Here is a 7,140-nt window from a genome sequence, read left to right as displayed (position 1 = left end):
GCATACAGTATGTGTCCAATAAATACTACTGAGTACTCCACTCAAATGGCCAGAAAAGATTTACCAACAGAATTTCACTGAGTGGGAAAGGTGGAGGAAGTAGATGATAGCAGAATACCCAAGCCACTGCTGTTTGGTGAAGTGAAATGAGACATGTCTAAGTAGGGAGAGCAGAATAAATGGTTTTAAGGACTTAATGAGGGAGAGTCTCAAACAGTATAATGAGGCATTATAGGACACCACTGCAGCATTTAGCCCAGACTAATGAGCAGCAATCAGAATAAGAGTGACTCTCCTTGATTGATTTATTGGAAATTTAGCAAGTATTGGGATTAATTCCCTCATAGACTAAGCCTGTACTGCAAGGAACTCTCCTTGAAAATATAAGTTGTGTGGAGGAGAGTGCCATTTGTGCTTTGGCATTTTCAGTCACATCAACCCCTTAAACAGGAGCTCCTCGTCAATGGTGTCATCTTCAAAAGCAATCAGCTTTATATAGCTAAGAATGGAATAGTTCTGTTATCACATTGGCAACCAGAAAATTGTAAAATTCATGCTTTAAGGTTGCTGCAACTTCAAAATATTAAACAGTGTCTTCGTATATAATTTCCATTCCTTAGGTGCTCTTGTGTTTTAGAAAGTAGGGTTTGTTGTCTTTTTTTTTTTAACAAAATTTGTATTTAAGTACTTTGTGCTAGGCACTGTACTAAGTGCTGGGGTAGCTGCAATCTAATCAGGTTGGACACAGTCCATGTTCCACATGGGGTTCACAGTCTAAATGTTCATTTTACAGATAAGGTACCCGAGGCAGAGAGAAGTTAAGTGACTTGCCCAAGGTCACACAGAGCACAAGTGACAGAGCCAGGATTAGAAACCAGGTCCTTCTGACTCTCAGGCCCGTGCTCCATCCACTAGGCCACACTTTGTCTTTTATTTAGGGTTAGTGAAGGTTAAGTTCCCCGAACTGCCTTTACCCCATTGCCCTCCACTTTCTTTCCCATTGTGGCCTGTATTATGTACAGAGTTGGAGACTGCTGGTCTCCTGAACAGGGGAAGTGTTGAATGTTAATGACATTCTATAAGCCTGAGACACTTAACTCGCTTTATCAATCACATGTGGCACTTTCTGCCAGCCCTGCCACCTGTCCCATTCCATCAGTGTCAGAAAGTGTTTCACTGTAGGCCACAGGTGCCAGCTGTCATCTTGAAATAAACCCAGGCAGGGCCCCAGGATAAGTCTCTTTAGAGACTCATGTTTGATTGAATTTCTCATCTGACATCCCCTTTTGAATTTTTCTTGGGAAAAGAAAAATAAACAAATTACAGACTAATAAACAAACAGTGTAGCTATTACAAGGAAACCAGTCTTCTGCCATTACCGTGTTTGTTGTCCTTGGCCTCCATAAGCGGCTCTGGCCTTTTATAGCCCTTGGGGCATTTATGGTATATTGAAATAACGACTACAATTGCTTAATTGCAACACATACCCCATGTGTGCTAATGCTGTAGAACATTCTGCTCTGGGCACATCTGGCCTTGGCTTCGGCAACACAATTTGGCCTGGAAGAAGTATAAGAAAAAGAATCCATAGTATCGGTTTTGATTAAACTAACCCTACATCATAAGCTGGGGGAGGAGCCCTAATGTCTAGGAGTGGAATGACAATTCTGGCAAATGGAAACTCTGGAAGCCCCCTTTGCTATTACTGAGAATTCTCATTTTTTCGGTTGGTTTTCCTCTTTCATACAGTTAAATAATTTGCATGCTAATAGAGACAGTAGGCCCTAGATTGCATCCTTATGTATTTCATTCTCAGGTTAAGTCTGAACCTGGACTTTTTTGTCCACAACCCACAAATCCAAGATTTTCTCCCAAAAGAATTGTCTTTTAATGTAGTTATGATTTGGTATCTCATTGTTTGAGGTATATACTCTCCTCTTTTCTCTCTACGTTGAGACTTCTGATGAATTTAGAAACAGTGTGGTCTTTTTAGATCATCTTCAGTGTAAGGATTACCTGCTATGTTTCAGCAGCAAATATTTAAGGGGAATAAAAGTTGCAATGATCTTTATCATTTTACTGACCCGATCATATTTTCATGGTTTAAGCCTTAATGAACAAATGCAGATATGCTCATTCATAGTTCCAGTCTGCTTCATTTTTGCATGCAGTGACAGCTCTACCCTAAAAGCAAAGGGGAACTTCACTCCACAGTTGATAAAGATTAGATGTCTCTTCCAACACCTTTCTGAAAACCTATCAGTCAGTAGATCTTGGAAGGCCTGCACTACTATGTATTATTATTATTATTATTATAACTAAGTGCTTATCCATCACTCAGTCATATTTATTGAGTACTTGCTGTGTACAGAGCACTGTACTAAACTCTTGGACGAGTACAATATAACAGAGTTGGTTGATAAGCACTCTGCACACAATGAGCTTACAGTTTAGCAGGAGAGACAGACATTAAAATAAGTAAATAAATTATGAATATGTACATAAATGCTGTGGGGCTGAGGGAGGTGTGAATAAAGGATGTAAATTCAAATATAAGGGTAACGCAGATGGTAGTGGGAGAAGAGGAAATGAGTATCTAGTCAGGGAAGGCCTCTTGGAGATGTGCCTTCAGTAAGATTTTGAAGGAGAGGAGCGTGACTGTCTGTTGGATATGAAGAGCGAGGGCATTCCAGGAGAGAGTGATATAATGATTGCTTTCTTTCTGTTGAGAACTCTCTATTTAATTCCTGTTGAATTGTTTTGGACTACCTGGATGAAGTGAAAACTCTGAGGATTCCAGGAAGAAGTAGACAAACTGCTAGGGCAAGAGCATGAGAGAAGAAAAACTTTTAACAGCTCCTGTTGTCTCACCAGAATATGTTCCTTCCCTGGGACTCTTGAAGGGAATTTTCAACCCCAAATGCCTGAATTTTGAGGGAGTGATCATGGAAGAAGCAGTATGAACAATCTCTCGTCTCACCTCTGGCTGCTTCTACTTTGTTGTCTCAATTTCCATTCTGTGCTCATTTTGTGTTTGTGCGTGGTTAGGGATAATAATAACGTTGGTATTTGTTAAGCGCTTACTATGTGCAGAGCACTGTTCTAAACGCTGGGGTAGATACAGGGTAATCAGGTAGTCCCACGTGAGACTCACAGTCTTAATCCCCATTTTACAGATGAGGTAACTGAGGCACAGAGAAGTTAAGTGACTTGCCCACAGTCACACAGCTGACAAGTGGCAGAGTCAGAATTCAAACCCATGACCTCTGACTCCCAAGCCCATGCTCTTTCCACTGAGCGACACTGCTTCTCTTTACCTAGGGATAGGTAAGTGGTGATGAGACTTTGCCAGTTGAAATCTTTAGGTGAGAGGGTATGGGTTCTAAAGCAGACTAAATCATCTGCTTTAATAAGAAAGTTGTTACCGGGTTAGAACATTGGTTCATGTATTCCAGTTTCGGGGCCAGTCTCACCTCCTAACTAGATTATAATATCCTTGAGAGCAAGGATCTTGCCTACTCATTCTGTTTTACTCACATGTGCAGAGCACAATACACAACAAGTGCCTAGTAAATACTATTACTACTACTACTCTACAGACAGGAGGAGCTCAATAAGTACTATGGATTGATTGATTGGAGCAACAGTATGCTCATTCTCCCCCTTATGTGCCATCTAAAAATCCCTAATCTTTCTCCCTAAATTCCTAATGTTCTCTTTAAAAGGCTACTCTGCCAATTCATTAATTCATCCAAGTCTTCTGGATTCATTTGATTGATTGATTCTTATTACTTCTTATAATTTCTACTGTAGAACAAGTTCCAGATTGAACTTGAATAAAAAAATATCCCTTACTGTTTGCTTCAAACCTACCACTGTCAACCTTCAGTCGGTACCCCTATGTCCCATTATGGATGATTTGGCCCCTGTCCAAAACTTTCTCGGTTTTGGAAATGTAAATCGTGACCTCTCCATATTTGTCTAAAATATTTCGTGCTCTTCAGTCTGTCCGTATAAGGAAGCTTCTCCAAAAAAAAAAAAGGATCTTTCATGATTGGGTGGGGAGGGAACATGATGGGTGCTTAGAGCTGTGTGTGGTGAGTTTAGGCTGCTGAGAAGATGGGCAAGAAAGCCACTCTGGAAAGGTAGCTTAGGAGGAGATGGGGTAAGCAGCATGGCTCAGTGGGAAGAGCCCAGACTTGGGAGTCAGAGGGCATGGGTTCGAATCCCAGCTCTGCCACTTGTCAGCTGTGTGACTGTGGGCAAGTCACTTAACTTCTCTGTTAAGTTCCCCCCCCTGTAAAATGGGGATTAATCATCATCATCATGTTGGTATTTGTTAAGCGCTTACTATGTGCAGAGCACTGTTCTAAGCACTGGGGTAGATATGGGGTAATCAGGTTGTCCCACATGAGGCTCACAGTCTTCATCCCCATTTTACAGATGAGGTAACTGAGGCACAGAGAAGTGAAGTGACTTGCCCACAGTCACACAGTTGACAAGTGGCAGAGCTGGGATTCAAACCCATGACTTCTGACTCCCAAGCCCGGGCTCTTTCCACTGAGCCACGTTGCTTCTCTAAAGAGAATGGAGATGCCAGGGATCGTACCCGGGGCCTCATACATGCAAAGCATGCACTCTACCACTGAGCTACATCCCCCCTCTTAAGATTAAGACTGTGAGCCTCCCGTGAGACAACCTGATTACCCCATATCTACCCCAGCGCTTAGAACAGTGCTCTCCACATATTAAGCACTTAACAAATACCAACATTATTATTATCATAAGCTTACCTACCTGGTTAGGGAGCCTCCCAAAGCAAAAATGTAAGTACAGATCACTTCAACAGGAAGTGATCTTTGCTAGCCTGTAATGTCCATGTCCTTGATTGAATGTGTGGCAATAGGTACACACATAGTTCCAGGTGAGGACATGCTATGGCTCATGTAGAGGCTATTTTTTTTTCTATGCACTTCCTGATAATACCTTTAATTTTGCTGGCCTTAATATTTGAAATCAGTGTTTTAGAGAAATGTGGCTAACCTCTGACTTTGTAATAGACAAATATGTGCATTCCAACCAAGTAGGTTTAACTCAGATACATGAATTAAAAATTATTTAATTTGGCGCATTTGATTCACTTGTCTTGGTAAAATGCACATAATATCAACCCTCTAGCTTCAGCAGATATTCTTGTGCCCACTCAATGACTAAAGATGAGGACTAATAAAGAAAGGAAACAAGCGACTTAACCAAGGCCATTGCCAAAGTCAAGTTTTAGAATCTAGGTTACCTGACTCCTGGTTTACTGCTTATATTAGTTCTTGTATTACTCTGCCCACTTTGAGCCTTTTCTTGTTTGTGTTTTTCTATATCATTTGAACAGCAGCCAAATTTAATAGTTTTCATTGTAACATGAATAAGTGGAATCAAGCCTGCTCCTTATTCCACATTGAGCTACAACTCTAGGAAGTGTTATCCTATTAACTCCCTTGTGATATTTTCGAAGCTAAAGAATTGCTAATGATCTTAAATGAGTTTGGGGCTTTTTTTGGCAAATCTGAGTGTTTTAAGAGGGCTAAAGTGAAAGTGTTTATCAAACCATTTTTCTGAATCTCAGTGACACTGTAGGATGTCTGACAAATACAGTATGGGGTCTTATTTTGTATCATCAATCTAATGAGATACCATCTGGGCCAGCTAAGAAGACACAGTCTATAAGATTTGGCTGAACTAATTAGTCAATGAATAAATTATCAAAGCCAACACATGCAAATCTAACTGGTACTGACCAAGGCTTTTATTTAATCACTTCAGATGATTTTTGGGGTCAGATAATTAATCTGAAAACAACATGATGGAGCATATTTCCAAAACAATTATACAGGCTTGATTTCATCCAGTTTTTCTTCAGTGATACAGATGAATCAATGGCCTTTTTATTGCCTACCTGAGGTAAATTGTCATGGGAGCTACTATTTTACACCATTCTTTAATTTATGATAAGACTGAGTCAAAATTATTCATTTTTTTCCTGAGTAGCTTACGTAGTTATTGTGATATTTAAGTATTTACTATATGCCAGGCAGAATAATAAACTCTGGGGTAGATAAAAGATAATCAGGTTGCCATGGTCCTTGTCCCATATTGGGCTCATAGTCTAAATAGGAGTTAGAGCAGGTATTGAATCCCCATTTAAACTAAGGCATAGCGAAGTTAAGGGATTTGCCTAATGTCACATAGCAGGTAAATAGTGGATCCAGGATTAGAACCCAGATCTTCTCTAAACTATAATAATAATAATAATGGTATGTGTTAAGTACTTACTATGTGCCAAGCACTGTTCTAAGCACTGGGCTAGATACAAGGTAATCAGGTTGTCCCTCGGGGCTCACAGTCTTAATCCCCATTTTCCAGTTGAGGTAACTGAGACCCAGAGAAGTTAAGTGGCTTGCCCAAAGTCACATAACAGACAAGTGGCGGAGCTGGGATTAGAACCCACGTCCTCTGACTCCCAAGCCCATGCTCTTTCCACTAAGCCATAAGTTCCGTGTGGGCAGGGAGCATATCTGTTGGCTCCTTTATATTGTACTCGCCCAGGCTCTGCACATAGTAAGCACTCAATTAATACGATTGATTGATTCTGATTCCCAGACCTGTGCTGTCTCCATGTTGTTTCTACAACTCTCTCTAACATCATAATAATAAAACCTCTAGAAGTGGGGAAATGGGAAGTGGATTTTTGAAGGGGTTTTAAAGCATAGTTCTTGAACTCTTATACAAAGGGGAAATGCGCTCCCTGTCCTGCCTGCTTATCCTTGGGGTATATCACCACACCTTTATCTGGGCAGTTAGGGATCGATCAATTAATCAATCAATCGATGGTATTTATTGAATGCTTAATATGTGCAGAGTACATGTGATGAAGGACAACTGCATGGTAGAAGGGCCCTGCTTTAGATTAGCCAGGGGATGGACTTCGGGGCAAGTAGCTCATGTACCCCCTTTGGCAAGCTGTCCTTAATTCCTCTTTGGCCATTCAGGTCCAATAACAAGCTAAAGCAAATTTTGCAACCCAGGGTAAGTTGGGCATTGCAACGCATACATCTAAATCATAAAATAGGCTACAAAAGCAATAAG

At 40.7% G+C, this 7,140-nt stretch overlaps 1 non-coding gene across 1 annotated transcript; it reads right to left on the bottom strand.

Moving 5' to 3' along the window:
* Positions 1 to 4,588: 4,588 nt before the first annotated feature.
* On the bottom strand, positions 4,589 to 4,660 carry TRNAA-UGC. Its single transcript has one exon. It is a non-coding gene; the product is annotated as a tRNA-Ala (tRNA).
* Between the last annotated feature and the right edge of the window lie 2,480 nt (positions 4,661 to 7,140).

This window comes from Ornithorhynchus anatinus, chromosome X1 (assembly GCF_004115215.2).
Source record: "Ornithorhynchus anatinus isolate Pmale09 chromosome X1, mOrnAna1.pri.v4, whole genome shotgun sequence".
NCBI classification, from domain to species: Eukaryota; Metazoa; Chordata; class Mammalia; order Monotremata; family Ornithorhynchidae; genus Ornithorhynchus; species Ornithorhynchus anatinus.
Note: the sequence above shows the minus strand (reverse complement) of the source record. Positions and strands in the feature narration are given on the sequence as shown.